At 37.6% G+C, this 17,623-nt stretch overlaps 1 protein-coding gene across 1 annotated transcript in view; it reads left to right on the top strand.

Annotated features, from left to right (window-relative positions):
* Positions 1-17,623, top strand: part of LOC129747972 (phospholipase A1) — a 130,856-nt gene that overhangs the window by 47,236 nt on the left and 65,997 nt on the right. The window lies entirely within an intron of this gene.

Below are 17,623 nucleotides of genomic sequence, written 5' to 3' on the forward strand. Positions count from 1 at the left end.
GATTGAAGTTTTTCTTATCCTATTGATACTGTATGTGAATTATGTAACGTAACATAATTTGATGTTAAAGGCCTGATTAAAAGACTAAATATGTGGCTGTGAAATATATTTTCAGTAAAATTTGTTGACATTTTGGGCAAATCTAGGACCACTCGGTGCAAATTGTATCAGATTCTAAAACCTTAAAGAAATTCGAATAATGTTCGAGTTCCAGGGCCTACGATCATCGGTTCAATTTTTTCTTGTAGTCTCTTCAAGGGTAATTTTCATAATAGTAATTTTTGGTTCCACCGACGACGAAGTGGACTTAACTCGGAAGTTCACAGTTAACGCTCTCTGACACGGTCACTTCTAACAGAAGGAGGAGGAGAAGAAGAGACTAAATGATTCCGAGGTAGTTGGGAGCCAATCAATGAACCGAAGAAGTCAAGTCACGCGTACCGGGCCACTTGTCGATCAAGCTTAGACTCGCATAATTACTTTAAACAGCTGAGGCGCGCCAACAAAAATAGTAGGTATATAGACCGAAATGCTGCCCGTCATGCAAAACCATTTAGTGGGAGGTTGGATGCAGAATGCGCATTCAAGCATTAATTTATCTACCGAAGCATCAAACTTTGGGACAGGGTGATGGTACCAAAAGTTGAACCAAAGCCTCTTCTGGCTTTGGTTTTTAAACTCCTAAAACAATGTCATCGTTTACCCTAATTCGAAACCGAAAACAAAATGTCATAAGCAAATAAGCTTGTCACGGCATTAGAATTCGTCACGCGGAAAACTTTGCGTCTCTCGATGGAGAGACCTTCGCATTGAAAGCTTTTGACTGCTTTGAACATGGCTGGAAATGAACTGATTTTGGTTTACACAGGAATTAGATACCCAGTATTTCAAAAATGTATCATTTATTTTGAACATTTGACTTGTAACTCTAGATAAATCTTTTTTCATTCAAATTATCAGGTTAGAAAAAATCTTAACAGGTCCTATCGTTTCTGCTACGTGGATACATTTCAAGCTCCTAACAATCCAATCGTGAACAATCAGCTCGTTAGGGAGAGGTCGTCTTTGGAATCACTTTTTTAGCTGTTACCAATTTGAACAAATCTCAAATTGCCTCTAAGCTGTTATGTATTTTTAGAATCATGAAGTATTTCCCGTCCGCTGCTCATTAGTAGTTTTCATGCTCATTGATGTTAAAGGGTTTTCAACGGGTTACGTTTGAACTTGACACTGATTTGGAACTTGTTTTGTTTATTGAATATAACGAATGCCAATTTGTCGTTGCTTTTGGTTTTGCAAAACAGTCAATTGGACTATTCGTGTTATGTTTTGTTTAACAGTTAGGAAGGTGACGCACAAGAAGCGCTTTTATAATAGTACTATTCATTTTCAGTAGAGTGTCCATTTCCCGACCATTTTCCCGTTCCCGGGAATCGGGAAATCTGGAGGCCTATTTCCCGGGAATTCCCGGGATCCCGGGAAATATTCAAAAACATGTAAAATTTATGCACTTTGATTCAAATATACAAAGCTTATCGAACATTTCGTGCAAACAAGCCCATAATTTGTTCAAAATGTACTCTTCATAATGTTTTTTAACTTATTTATTATTTTTAATCAAATCAATTATACTATTTTCAATGATGATAAATTAAAAACTTTTAACTAAACTTTTAAATAACCAGAATAAGTCAAATGAAGAATTCATTCATGCAATTAGGATTTAAAACAAAATTAATCTTTTTATTTGTTTGATTATTCCCACTTTTTTCGTCTTTCTGAACACTTTACATATTTGCTCTTCATATGAAAGTCCACGATAATTTTTAAAATTCCTCTGGCTTTCAAAGCTAGAGGGAAATAAGTGCATAGATGTAACTTTTGAGACTACCTGCCTTTCTGCCTACCTGCTGCGAAATTTTTCATATATTTTTCGAAGTGTTGTGGGTTTTCGTTCAATAAAAACGAAGTGGAAATACATATGATCTTTTAAAACTTATCAATTTGAATGAAAAAAGTTGCACCAAATGGCTGTAAAATGTCTACTGCTAAAGGAATCGGCATATTCTCAATGAGTTTTGCATGACTACATTTTCAAAAAGAACAATTAGAATGGTTCCGAAGGCTATCAGGGTTTTCCAGAGAAATAATTTCATACATTTCGGGAATTCCCGGGAATGAAACTATGATTCCCGGGAATCGGGAATTCCCGAATTATTCAAATTCCCGGGAATTCCCGCCCGGGAAATCCCGGGACGGACACTCTAATTTTCAGTTTACATGTAGGCTTTAGAAAAATCATCAATTTCAGGGAGAATCCGTATCGCATATGTACAGTCTCAGATTTTTTTTCAGGATTTTTTTTTGTATACGACGACACTTCTATGAAATAAGTGTTTATCCTACTCATGACTAAAATCATCAATTTTTCGAATTAAACTGACTGTATAAATTGTTAGTTTTACCTAAAAAAATTATGCAAGGAATCCAATTTCCGCAAGATTTTGAGAATGAAGTTCTCTAAACACTTAATGGCCCAAGGTCTTTTTCAGTTTTTGGAAGGTCTGAGACCAGTTGATTAAAAAAATATTATAAAAATACCTAAAAATTGAATAAAAAAGCAAACCATATGATTCAGTACATATAAAGTTTACGGCAATGTTCTTGTTGTATTTTTTTCAAGCGAATAGAAAAGATACTGCATGGTGAAGGAAATGCATTGTATGTCGCCAGCAGAAAAAAAACCTTTATTATTTAGATGAGTTTTTCAAACTTGTCACTTATCAAAATTCAAAAGAAAATAAATAATTTATGATCTAAGATGTTGGAGCAGAAACAAAATTCATAACTATTTGCTCGTGATGAGTTTAGGCATACGTTACATTGGTTTTAAATTTGCCTCTTTATTCCCCGGTAACCAGAAATTGTAAAGTAGTGTTCATTGTAGATTGTATAAGCACCCAGTTTAGATTGGAATTTTATAAACATCATGTTGTGGCTAAACCAAGTTATATTTTATCGTTTATGGTTTGTATAGTTCATTATATACGATAAAATTTTGTTAATCGTATAGAAAGATCAATAAAGTTGTTTTGAATCGCAGTAGAACTGTGTAAAGCTCAATATTCAATTAAGCAACCTTTCATGTTTGCGATCTATGATGACATATTTTTTCCATGAAAGGTCGTACAGTAATTGTGAGAACTTCGGTTAATGGAATTTATACAATCTCTTCGTGCTTATCATTAAAAGTCACTTATTGCGATAAACTTTATCGGTAAATAATTGTAAATAATGCAATTCCTTTGTTTAGTAATATCGTAATCGTTTAACAGTACAGTAAATAGCTAGCTAAAATCGCACAGCGCTGAATACTATTATTGATTGTAATAGAATCGTCTATGAGATAGGTTAAAGTTGTATATAAAAAAACGGCATCTATAAATAGATTTAGAGTCCGAAATGATGCAGTCAGGGGTATTTTATACGATCAACTGATTTTAAAACGGAACTCTCAACTGTACATGAACAAATTTGCTTGTTTGTATCAACATGAAATGGCGCCGAGGAAGTATCGAAGGACAGGGATCGGAACGTTGTGAGTTCGAGACTGTGGGAAGATTGATCAACAACATATACATTTTTTTTTCTTTATTTGAGAGGTTTTCAGCCACAGGGTGGTTCGCCTCTACTATACATTATTAAACCAACAGTCAAAGTTAAGGACGTTCACAAGATGACAATATGCATACGCAGTAATTGGAAATTGGCAGCATTTTTATAACAAGGTTCATCAATTTAATCAAAGACACATAAAGTTGTATATGGTTCAATTTAATTCGCAGTAAGCATTTAATTCTATTGTATTTATGTACACGGCGATTCATAGTAAAATCGTAATAAGGGAGAAATATAATTGCTTTGAGATACAGTAACAATAAATTGTATTAAATGGTGAAGAAAGTTGTACAAACCTCAGGCTACCTGCAAAAGGAAATTGTAATCAAATTGTAAGACAGGCAATAGAAAGTTGTGAGTTGTACAATCCTAATATTTTGTGCAAAGCAAAGTTGCAATCAAATTGTTGAAAACGCAATAGAATGTTTTATATTTTCAAGGTGAGTAAAATTTGATCCGTATATGCATAATTTTTTTTGCATATTTCGGCATAGAACTCAGGAATGAATAATCCTTCGGGATGAAAATCCCGGGATGAAAAAGTGAAAGGAACAAAATTTGGGGTAGTAGGTTTTCTGGGTACAAGAAATGTTTCAACGATCATAGAGTGAGCGAAACAAGAATAGTTCCACTATGTGTTAAGCTTGTTAAAATATGTATGATTGAAAATCGTCAAAACTTTGTTCTGCAATTTGTTTTAAATTGTTCAACGGACGAATCAAGCATCAGTTTACTTTATTTTTGGATAAAGTAATTGGCGTTGAGGGCCAAAAACATGAAGAAAGGTGCGAAATAAGAAAAGTACCAATTATGTTTTCTATAAAAATCTAAATTATTTCTATAAATTTACGGTATCAAAGTGAATAATAATGCTTCTACGATCTACTTGAATCGATAACTGCATTTTTACGGATTTTATAGTAATTGGGGTTTTAAGAGATCTTCCTCTAACACTTAGGAATTTGTCATTTGAGCTATAATTCTTTATCAAACTGCTTAATTTCTTCATTGACATGACAAGAAATGATGAAAAATGGAATCTAGACACTATTTTTCAGCTCTAAGCCGTAGGTGACAGCACTATCTTGCTGTTAAACAGAATTGAGACCCATTTTTGACTATCTGGGATCAATTAAGGTGTGCTGGGTGATTTTAGTCTAGATATAAGTTCTTGGATTCAAAGATCACTAAATCAAACAATTAGAATTGCATGAAGGCTTCTAAATAGTGTATTGCTTGGACCGAATAATATTGTATTTTCCGATGGAGTTTGATGGACAAGATGGCAGTATAATTGGTATGATTTGCAATCGGTTTTTCGAACATTTCAACTTCGACGTCTCAAGGAACGTGTTCCGAAAAAAATTTTTAAGTGGATCACGTATTGTGTAGTTTTATGTTGATATTTATTTTAATTTGTGAGCTAAAGCGTAATCATGAGAATCATCATGTGATCTGTTGATGATTTAAACAATAAACAATAAACAATTGAATTTGAAGTTAAGATGAGCAGAAACATAGGCGGTGGTATATTCTAGTGTTGGTGAATTTTAGTAAATCCAGAAAGCTTTCTTCTGTGTTGGAAAACTATATCGAAATAATAAAGAGGGGCCTAAATACACCCGAAAAAATAATATTGAGACTTAATTTTGATTTAACTGCAAGATCGTGCTGTCTTCTACAACTTGAACTGGAAAAAGTGTGGTTTACTGAAAAACAAAATATCAAAGCTTTTCTGTTTTTCCAGGTTCAAAGTTATCCCCGAATGTTTGTTTCATCATTTCACGTCATGTTGATGAAGGAATTAAGCAGTTTGATATAGTATAACAGGGTCCGACAATTGAAGTGCTACATTGAAATAAACATATTAATTGATCAAAACAACAACTTTTTATTTCAAATTCATTCAATTTCTCTTGAAAGCAAGTTACTTTTTCAAACTTCACTGGTAAAGTTCGACTTGTTCGCCTTTGAGCTTAACCACTCAACTTAACGCCGTAGACTGTCGAGGATCCCATTGTATGAGGCCCGCAGGTGTTTTTGTGGTATTTTATCCCGGGCTGTCACGAGATGGCGCATCAGGACTTCCACACCTTCATGTTTCTTAGAGCAGACTTTGGTCTCTAACACACTCCAAACAGCGAAGTCCATAGGGTTCAGGTCTGGCGAACTCGCCGGCCACTCGGAGCTCGAAATGAACCCTGGAAAATGTTGCGCAATCCAAAGTTGGGTTTTCTTGGGGCCCGGACATTCGGCCGAAGGCCAATAGGCCGAAAGATATTAGGCCGAAGGTTGCTAGGCCGAATGTGTTAAAAGGCCGGAGGATGTTCGGCCGAATAGGATAATAGGCCGAATGGGACATTAGGCCGAAGGTTATGTGGCCGAATATTATAAGGCCGAATGGTCATCAGGCCGAATGGACGATAGGCCGAATGGTCGTAAAGCCGAATGGCCGTAAGGCCGAATGGTCGTAAGGCCGAATGGTCGTAAGGCCGAATGGTCATTAGGCAGAATAGTCGTAAGGCCGAATGATCATTAGGCCGAATGGTCGTAAGGCCGAATGGTCGTAAGGCCGAATGGTTATAAGGCCGAATGGTCTTAAGGCCGAATGGTTGTAAGGCCGAATGGTAATAAGGAGGAATGGTTATTAGGCCGAATGGTCGTTAGGCCGAATGGCCACTAGGCCGAATGAAAGCCAGGCCGATAAGACATATTAACGCTTGTTTGCATTTTGAGGCGAATGGTAGAAAGGCCGAATGGACGATAGGCCGAATGTTCGTAAGGCCGAATGGTCATTAGGCCGAATGGTCATCAGGCCGAATGGATGCAAGGCCAGATGACCATTCGGCTTTGCGACCATTTGGCCTGTCGTCCATTCGGCCTTACAACCATTTGGCCTTACGAATTTTGGCCTGTCGTTCATTCGCCCTAACAGCCATTCTGCCTAACGACCATTCGGCCTAACTGCCATTTGCCCCAACATGCATATAAGCTTTGATATGTCTTATCGGCCTGGCATACATTCGGCCTAACGCCAATTCGGCCTAGTGACCATTCGGCCTTACGACGATTCGGCCTTATGACCATTCAGCCAAATGACCGTTCGGCCTAATGACCATTCGGCCTAATGACCATTCGGCCTTATGACCATTCGGCTAAATGACCGTTCGGCCTAATGACCATTCGGCCTAATGATCATTCGGCCTAACGACCATTCGGTCTGATGACCATTCGGCCTAATAACCATTCGGCCTAATAACCATTCGGCCTTATGACCTTTCGGCCTAATGACCATTCGGCCTAGTGACCATTCGGCCGAACATCCTTTCGGCCTTGCGTCCTTTCGGCCTAACAGCCTTCGGCTGGATAACCGTCGGCCGAATAACTTATTAGGCCTAGTGGCCTATTCGGCCAGATAACCCATTCGGCTTAACGTCCATCGGCCGAATGACCTTCGGCCGAATGGCTTTCGGCCTCATGACTTTCGGCCGAATGACCCAGCCTCGGTTTTCTTCGCTTTGTGAGCCGCCGCCGAGTCCTGTTGGGAAACCTAATCCCTGGAACCAAAATGTCGACGTGCCCACGGTTCGACAACATTCTGTAGAACTAGTTCCCGATATGTATTTTGGTTGATCTTCACTCCTTCAGGGACAAAAACCAGCGGAGTCCGCCCATCACGGGTGATTCCGGCCCAAACCATCACCGATGCTGGTTTCTGTCGCCGGGTGGCCGTCAGCAAGTCGGCATGGCTTCGTGATCTGTCTGGCAACCAAACTCTGTCGTTCTGCTTATTCACGAACTGCTGTATGGTGAAGAGTTTCTCGTCGGAAACACGATATTCTTCAATCTTCCTTCCGCAGCGCTCTTCAGCAGCGCCTTCGCTCTTTTTACCCGTTCTTGTTTCTGCTTCACTGTAAGGTCTTGAACATTTTGGATCTTGAAAGGCTTGGTCTGAAGTTTATCTTTCAGGATCCGACGGAGACTTCGATCCGATATGTTGAAATCCTCTGCCAATTTAGTGGCATTACGACGAGGATTTTTCTTAAGGCGCTTCTTGACGATCTTCGCCATGGCAGGTGTCACCACAATAGGTCAGCGTCCCGCACCATACCGTTTTTTTGGCACTTCCGGTCTCCAGGTATCTTTTAACTGTACGGTATACGAAACTTCTGCACGAACTTATATCGGACACCTCACGAACTATGTCCTTCTGCCGTTTGCCATTTAGGAACAAGGCAACCACAGCGCTACGTTTCTGTTCGAGATCGGTTTTTCCGGCTAACACCTGATTACAAAAGTAACACTTACATCCAATGATAGCTAAGACTTAATGTAAACAAAGCGACGAGGGGTCGTTCAATACTGTTTAGTGTGCAACGAAATAATTACTGTTGAAGTCATGTAGCAGCTCAATTGCCGGACCCTGTATAGCTTAAATGTCAAATTCAGTGGTGCAAGAGGAAGGCAGTTTAACGAGCTTGTTGATGAGGCAAGAGAGCCTGGAAAAACTCCCTAGCCGAAAAGGGAGAAAGAGCCGCCGCCATTGGAGATATACGATTACATTATGACATTTCTCGCCGCTTTAGTAATGGTTCAAGGACTAATGCCAGAATGCCGCTGAAAAATCGAGCAGGTCAGCTTAAGCGTTGGTCTGAGCATTTTGAACAACTCTTTCGAGTCACAAATAGCGATGGCCAACAGAACCCGCAGCTCAAAGCGCCAACAGTTAGTCGCATTAATGACGTCAACTCGGAAGCGCCCTCGCTTGCTGAAATAGAAGCGGCAATCAAAGACATAAAGTCCAACAAAGTGCCTGGAATCGATTGCATTCCTGCCGAGATGCTCAGAGCCGACCCTGCCTTGTCATCATAAATGTTGCATCGTCTTTTAGCTGACATTTGGGATACTGCATCATTCAAAGCCGGCTGGATGTAGGGTATCCTTGTAAAGGTTCCGAAGAAAGGAGACCTGACCGAGTGCGGTAACTGGCGTGGAATAACTGTGATCTTTATAACCATCAGAGTTCTCTTTTCTCCAGGAGAAAATCGACGCTACACTCCGACGGCAACAAGCTGGATTCCGACCCGGACGATCATGTGTGGACCACATCACAACGCTACGAATAATACTGGAACAAATCAACAAATTCCAGGATTCTCTTCTGCTGGTTTTAGTTGATTTCGAAAAAGCATTTCACCGACTGAATCACGAAACATCTGAGAGGCTCTAAGACAACGAGGAGTCCCAGAGAAACAAGTCCATCTCAACGAAGCACAATACAAGGCATTTTCGTGCAAGGTCATGAAGTAAATAATTTTTGAAAGCTACAAAATCATCAATAACTTAAAATATTCAGATTTGCCGGAAATCCTATAAAGAATTTGAAATAAGTTAAATCTGGCCGGGATGCCTAGATATTGTTCGGAACTTCCCGGATTTTGCCCGGGTTTATTCAAATAATTTACTAACTAAAAAAAATCAAAATTTTTGAAAATTTTTAGATTTTGTGCTCAAAAACGTTTTTTGAAATTGCTGCTGAGATTCAATGAAAACTTAAAATTTCAAGTTATTTTCTGTTGCTGTCGTGTTGTATTTTTTTGGCCTAAATTTTGTTCAGATTTGTCCTTTTTTACGAAAAAACATCCTGAACTAACCGACCGTGTGGTAGAAAGTATGGTATGCCTAAGATTAAAGACCATCGTTCTTTTTAACAACTATTTTGAAGATATCTTGCTCAAATTTGACTTTCATTTGATGAAATAAGCAATTGAAAATTCCTTGGCACATGTTTCGACGTATTTTGTTCCAGATTTTCCAATTACTCATTCTTTTAGGTGATAAAACGCTCTAGAAGCGACAAGTTAACTGATGTCCTTTTAGTTATTGATGACGTTTGAAAAGTCAGAGAAACTCCTACTTTGAAAAGATCTTGAATTTTCTAGTTATATCATCTGGTTTAAAATAATTAAAAATGATGGAAGAAATAGAAGGATATTGAAATAAACGCTTTTCTACTTTTGATAAAAACTTGACAGTATATTCGACCGAATATTCGTTTGGCCGAATAGTTGAAAAGGTCAATTTTCGGTATTCGGTATTTCAGCCACTATTCGGTACAGAGATCTAGTTTAGAATATCTTATTCATATAAATCCAAATCTAACAAGCTGTATCGCTTGAAACAAAGCTTTTTTTTCAAACGAACACAAACACATACAGGATCTCAATGAAACTTGATGTATCTTCGAAAGGATTCCTTTTTCTTAACTCTAAGCGTACATTTTCGAGGATATGATGGCAAGCATCTTTCAAATGCTAAAACCACCAACCCACAGAAAATGTACTATGTATGCTGTGACCGGGATTCGATCTTATGCCCGCTGGCTTAGGAGACTTGAAGGCTATCCTCTACGCCATGGGCTGCGGCAAATTTTCATTTTTTTCATAGTGGACTTTTAATAATTTTCGATGCCTTCAAGAATATAAAGCTTATTTGAAGAAGCAAATCGGTATCGTATTTTGTATACGGCAAATGCATCACTGTTTCGAAAAAAACGCGTTCAAATGTTATTTTGTCGAAAACCAAATATCATTTAGATAACTTTGTACTATCAAAATGTAAATCTCCAACCGTCCTTGACCCAGCTGATAACTCAATTTGTTTACAGTTAGCGCATTTGCCCTTTAAAAATTCATTACCGAAATATTCTGAAGACACTTTAGAGCTAAAATGAAAGACAAAGGCGCTAGGAAAACACTTAAAGCATGGATCACTACAAATCTGGACGCATTAAAACGGGTCTATCTCGGAGCTATGTAAACGAAATAAAAATGTTTTGTACTTGAAATGTAGGGTTTTTATTGTACTTTAAAGGAAAAATAATAAAAAAAATATTCCGATATTGTTTTGATGAATTTTCTAACTTTTGGTTGAGTATCACTCATTATAGTTTGAACACCATATTCGCTGACCTCAGCGGCCATTTTGTTCCACAATCTCTTCATCTCTGTTGCTTCCCGAGTCGTCCTACCATTCTTCTTCATCTTCTGCTTGACAATTGCCCATAATTTTTCGATAGGGCGGAATTGAGGGCAGTTGGGTGGGTTTATGTCCTTTTCGACAAAATCCACCCGTTGGCCCAATACCACTGTAGAACCTCCTAAATAGCTGTAGTGGCAGCTTGCCAAATCTGGCGAAAACTTAACTAGTCCTTTGTGAGATCTAATGTACGAAAAAAAAAGTTTTTCAGGCATTCCTCCTTGTAAATTTCGGAGTCCATGGTCTTGTTTTTCACAAAAACCGGAATTTTTCGTCCGCAGCTGCAAATACCTTGCCAGATCAAACACTTTCTTGCACACTTATCAGCGAAAACGAATTTGAAGTTGCCAGGGACATCACCATGACCAGTGCAGTGCACCACTGCAGTGGCTTTACATAATTTTTGGCCAGAAAGCTGCCCAAAATCCATCTTCACGTACGTTTCGTCATCCATGAGGATGCATCCGTCGAACTTCGTTGGAATCTTCTTGTAAAACTTGCGGGCACGTCCTTTGGCTACTAAATTCTGCTTCAATGTCCGGTTTGGTTGCTTACTGGTCCGATAGAATCGTATTCTTTCGCGTAGACGAATTCTGCTGACGGTGCACCGGTCGGCGTTGAATTTCTTGGCAATGTCATAGTCCGACTACCCTGAGTTTTCCTTGATCGTTCTCAACACCTTCAAATGCAGTTTCCGATCCTTAATTCCACTATGACGCTTGGTATGAACCTGCCGATCTATAGTACGCATCTCACGGAAACGTTTGAGAACGCTACACACGGTTGATTTGACCATTTTTAACGATTTCGCGATTTTTGAACCCGACCACGTCGGGTTTTTGACGTGGGTGTTCAAAATTTATTTTCATCTCGCGGCTTCCATCACGTGTAACTTTTTTGAAACAAAACGAATCGTAATGAAATTTTCAGCACTGGTAGAAGAAACATTCCTCCACAAAGTGCTGCCAAAACATTCCAGATCCGACAACTAGGAGCACTATGGTAAAATAAATAGTGCGTCCAGATTTGTAGTGATCCATGCTTTAGCATACCGACACTTTGAATAAACTCAAAATTAATTGCAAAGTCAAATTAAGCTGCTAGAATAGTCTCAGTAAATGCAGATTGATAAAATTTTATGATTCGTCTTTCAAAAATTTTAAGATGCCAAAATGTTACAAATGACGTCAACTTTTCAATACACTGTTAAAAATTTTATATTGTAACTGGAACAGCTTTGGCGGTTAATTTATTAAAAAGTACGGTTTTAACATCATTTTTTTACATTTTTTGTGACCATTATCTTTAAGATTAAAAAAAAATGTGTCCATATGTGCAACATATTGCTTCCAACTTCAGCTTTCTCAGGCACTAATTAATTTTTTTTCGAGCACTTAAACTGACCTACAGTATTTTTCCCGAAGCATGTTTAAAAAAAATCTTCGACTTTGAATAACTTTGAAATAAATCATTGTATCTGGATATTGTCTGACAATAATATTTGAGTCGCGTTACAAGCTTTCCAAAACTATAAATTTTCTTTCGGCAATTTGATAACATTTAGGACACGTGCCTTCCTAATAAGCTATTCAACCCAAACAAACTGAAAACTTTTCGAAATCAGAAGCCATAACGGTTTGCTCCGGAGCAAACAGGCCCCAGGCTTCGAGTGCTGATCGAAACCAGAAAGGGGCAGGAGGGATTGTTTTTCTTTCTACGGGTTTGGAAACGGTTATTGTTTCTCTAAGCAAATGGGATCAGAATATTACATGCACCCGTTATATAAAAAGGTGATGTTGAGGTGTTTGTTTTCCATTAGTTAAGTTTAATCATGTATCAACCAAAACTAGAAGTTGGAAATTGTTCCTAAATCATTTCGCTCATTTATCACAATGATTGATTAAAAATACTGATTGCACACAGAAATGTGTACTTTATTAGGTCCTCTAACAATTATTTGCTCATCAGCGCTGTTTGTACTAGGTGGGAGGTGGTGAAGAAAAATGAATTTCTACTGTCCGGTAACAGCAATTCTGCAGTCAGGTGCCCACTTAAGCATACCCGAATACACAGTACTATTCAGCTTGGGCCAAATCGATCCCACGGAAGCGATAATCCGGTTATGTTCGTGAACCAGAAGTGGCCACTAGGAGGATGTAAACTCCTGCAATGGCCGGATGAAAGAATGAATGTACTCCAAATACGACACAGAATGATGTTATCTGCTCCTTATTTGCTCCTCGGCGCGTCCGGTGATAGCAATTCTGAAGCCACGTTTTTGTGAGTGGCATGTTCGTTCATATATGACTTCATTATTGGATTTGTGTTTGTCCAATCAGGTTCATAGTTATTAAAGTAAGGAAGAGTAGGTGAAACGATCCACAGATTGTTACAATATGTTAAATTAATTAAGAAATTTCTAATTTTAAACTTAAGGAGGACTCATTGTTCAAATTCATTTTAGAGAAAGTTGATTAATTAGCAAGTGATATTTCAAAACAAAATCTTTTTAAAACCTGCTTGATACTGTGTCAATGTTGACGGAACTCGAGGGAAAAATGAAGAAAAAATGCATCCATCTCTGCATGCAAACTGACGCATGTATACGTAGCTATGAAGATATAATTATAGTTAAATCTGTTAAAGGTTTGAGCCTCAACGACGAACCGTCTCGAGTCGGGCTTTATACCTCAGAGCATATGAACATGTCTATCAAAAGTCCCGCCTGACTCTCTTACTCGGGGTGTTGTAGTATAACTATTCAATTATCGTTTACTAATTGCCACTCTTTAGCATGATTATATGAAGAGGCCACACTTAGCGCTGGCTAGGCATCGTAGTTATTGGAAGGTTTGAGGGAGGAAACTAAGACTCCCTCAAGGGACTTTCCTGGGTCAGATTGAGATGTTTTGTATGACTATACGAAGCTGCATGGGAGTGGATAATTTAATGATAGTGGCTCAAATCTCATCAAGAGATCCCACTTGTATAATATTATACATAGATTTTTAACCAGGTAAAATTGAATTTTATTAAAATATTATTTAAATATAATATTACAATCCTTCTGAATTAAGCTTGCCAGAATTTTTTCAGCACGTATCCGGGCCGAGCTTTTTTTTCTAAGAACCTAGCAAAATTCGGGCATTTGATTTCAAAATTGTTGACCAAAACTCTGGGCAATATCCGGGCAAATTTGGTCACTTTAATATATGTTGTGAGCCTACTTGGTTGAATAGTTCTACTGAATCAAAGCAATCGAAAGACTCCCTTTAATTCAACCACGGTATAAGAATAGTTAGATACCGGTATTTTGATAGCAACTTATATTCTTCAGTGAACTTTTTCGATTGATCCATTAAACGAAAACGCTCAGAGAAGAAGGTATCTTGCTATCGAAATACCGGTATCTGAACTTTTCTTATACCGTGGTTGAATTAAGGGGAATTTTTTGATGGCTTTGATTCAGCAAATTTGATCAAAACCCTGGAATTACTCAACAAAAAACAAGATAACACGTAAAAAAATTTTTTTCATCAAAATTTATCAGCATATTTTAAAATGTATTTTAGGATTTAAAAAAACCTTTCATGATTATTTTTATGAAAGTTGCTCAAAAAATTTCGCTTTGGACATAAAATAAAAAAAAAACTTTAAAACATAATTTGTTTTTTTTTTTAGTTTGACTCTAAACCCAATAATGAAATGTCATCTTAACTTTGTAACGGAAAAACCTTCACCTTGTTTCCAGTAACTAGGTAGGTGAGTGTGCCAATAATCGATATTTCTAACCGAATGCCGGCGGGGCGGCCAGCCAACGATCGACCCTTAAACACAGATCTTGTCAGATGCCATGCCGCCGCACGACTTAGCATGTTCGATTGATGTTCTCCGATCTCGTATTTCAACTATCGGCATCGTAGCAAGTGAATCGTCGAACAGGTACTTAACTGTATAATAAAATTTCAATAGCATTGAACTTCACCGAGTCATCTCTTGCGAGGAGTAGTGATGCTTTTGATTATGTCACGAACATATTGTAGATAACACTTCTTATTTGCTGTTCATTTTCCGATTTATGTGTAGAAAGTCGGTTTAGTTGGGTAGAGAAATGCTGATTTTATCGCTTTTCGAACATAATCAATTTGATCAGGAAGCTTTCAAGAGGTGGTTTCAAAGGAAACCTATCACATATTAAGCCGTTGTATCTTTTTCGAGAATTTATGATATTTACGGCTTATGTCCTTTCTTTTTTTGATAACTCATGTTTCTCTGATAATTCCCATCGCCTTTGAAAATGTGATCATTTTCAGGTACGATGATGTATCAAGACAAATTTAAAATTTGATTTGATTTGATGGCAAAATAGCAGTTTTTGAAGCCTTTTTTTTGTTTTTCACTGATTTTGAAGCATAAGTTTAGGATCAAGATTTGATTTATCGTTAACCGTAAATGCCAAAAATGTTTTAAAATAATAAAAACACGAATCAAATAATTTACTTCCAAAACGCGTGTATACTTTGGAATCAATCGAACACAAAAATTGTGGCTAACAGGAAAATAAAAGTTTATCATTTACATAAAAGTAATTCTTGGACAGCATATGTTTTGTAATCAAACAATGTAATCCTTATCAAGTTTTATATTTTAAGAACACGGAATCACTTTTTTGCCCTCTATGAAAATTGATCAGTCGACAACAAACATTTTTCATTTTAATTCATAGTCGCCCTGCAAGATGGTTCCTCGTTAGCATTCCAGATTACCCGGTTTTGACCGGGCCTGCCCATATTTTAAAACAGAAAAAATGGAAAATACCAGGTCTGGTCTGTTAGTCCGGATATCGAGGAAATAGGTCTGGATTTTCCAGGATTATTTACAATTTTTAAAATGAAGCAAATTTTCAACTTGTTTAAGCGAAATAAATTCCCATGAATTTTTTGAAATTGTGAGATAAGATTTGGTCGTGTGTTCATTATACACTACTGGAAATAAGTATAAAGACAACATAGTTTATCCTACTCTTACGTTTACAGTGTAAACAACTGTAACCTAATGTTAGTCAATGTAAATGTAGTGGTGAGTAGAATATTCACCCTTATTCTCGTTTACGGCGTATCTGCCTTTCGTTCGAATGGATACTTTCGAACGAATTCGAAAAAGGTATTCTTGTTTTCGTACGAACGCGATACGTTAAATTTTGGTGTTGCCTGATGAACTTCGAAATTGTTGGGCAGCAACCTGGTTGAAAATGACAGTTTCAAATGTAAATAATGGAATGAAAATTTGTACTTTTGTGTCTTGCGGATCTAATCGCGCTCATCCGGTGAGTTTCGGAAAAAAATTGTTATAAAAGAACATCAGCAGTCGCCGAGGCTGATTCCGACATCGTTAGCAGCAGAAACAAACGCCTGCCGATTTTTAAAGCTGGTCAATTGCGCCCTAGAAGATTTTTCGCAAGTGTTTCTGGTATCAAGGAGGTGTCCTCAATACCAGATGGTAGTGGGAACGGTGCTGCTGCTATTGTTACGGCTGCTGTAAAGCTCTCCCAGCAGGAGTGAAAATTGGAATCCGGGTACAAGTGGTCGCAATTCGACCAGACCGAACTGAACGCCAATTTGAAAAAAATTGAGTTATCTATTGCAACGAATGCGAAACATGATAAACTACCTATCCAATGAAAATCAGAACATTTTTACTGATTTTATTAGAAAATTTCACTGTTGCAGACAGTGGAAATGCCAAAAATGCGTTGCGCCAAAGTGAACTGAGAGCCAGCTTTGAGGTGAAGATGAAAATCATGTTTTGGTCATGAAACTGATTTTGTGCGAAATAAGCTTATGTGTGTTGGTGTTTTTCTTTTCAAAACAGTTCTTCGGTTTGTCAGGAACTAATATCTAATAAATTAAATGGTAAGAAACGTTCCCGTAGCTAAAAACTTCATGTTGCGGATTGTTAACATTTATTAAAATCTCGTTCAGCCAAACTGAACCGAATCCCTTGAATTTTGTTTTCCAATTTACTTAAGGGAATGTTAGGATTTTTGACATTTAACGATAAAAGATGCTTTATTTTATTGCTTACTGTCGTTCAGAACGCAACCGGTAAGTTAAAATCACAGATATTCCGCTTTTCAAAAGTGCGAAATTTGTATGGCTCGGTTCACTCTGGCTCAACGAAAAAAAACATTTTTCAAGCATCAGCCATACTCGTTGGGTTCTGCTTGTAAACCGCCTATAAGTAGGCTCCTACTTTTAGAACAAATTGCCCAGTCAAATGATAGTGCATGACAATTTTTTAAACATTTTTGTTCGACCAGAGTGAACTGGGTTCAAATATAATGCTATTAAAGTTCAGTTTTCTGCTTGATGTGTAATCAGAAATCGACCAGTATAACCTCGATGGCTTTGTAAGAGTCTAAATGTGATGGTAAAATGATTAAATAAGATATCTGATGAAATGGTATCAATTGGTAGGGCTGTGAACTTCAAACTCGATTTTCTCGAAATCAAGTTTATGGCGTTCAGTTCGGTCTGGTCGAATCGCGACCAAGTCTCAATAAAGAAAATTAAAGTTTCAAAATTTTGAATTAGAATTTATTTGAACTCTCAATCAATACTCTAATTTGAGCCTCATAAATTTTATTGTTTCTAATCACAACAGTCCTGAAATTCACAAATACCTTTAGTTTGCAGCATTAGGCTTGCGTTTGTTAGCCGTTGGCCGTTGGCAAAAATTACATTGGTCAAATACAATTTCTTCAGCGAAAATGTTCGTAATTTTGCATTAAATCAGCCTGAATAGGAAATTGTTGTTTTCAGATTAGTTTTAGTCTCACTTACTCTGAACTTTAAGTTTTTTCCACTATTTTTTTCATTTTTGGCCTTTCTAACGAATTCCGTTCGCA

This window comes from Uranotaenia lowii, chromosome 2, assembly GCF_029784155.1.
Source record: "Uranotaenia lowii strain MFRU-FL chromosome 2, ASM2978415v1, whole genome shotgun sequence".
Classification (NCBI taxonomy): Eukaryota; Metazoa; Arthropoda; class Insecta; order Diptera; family Culicidae; genus Uranotaenia; species Uranotaenia lowii.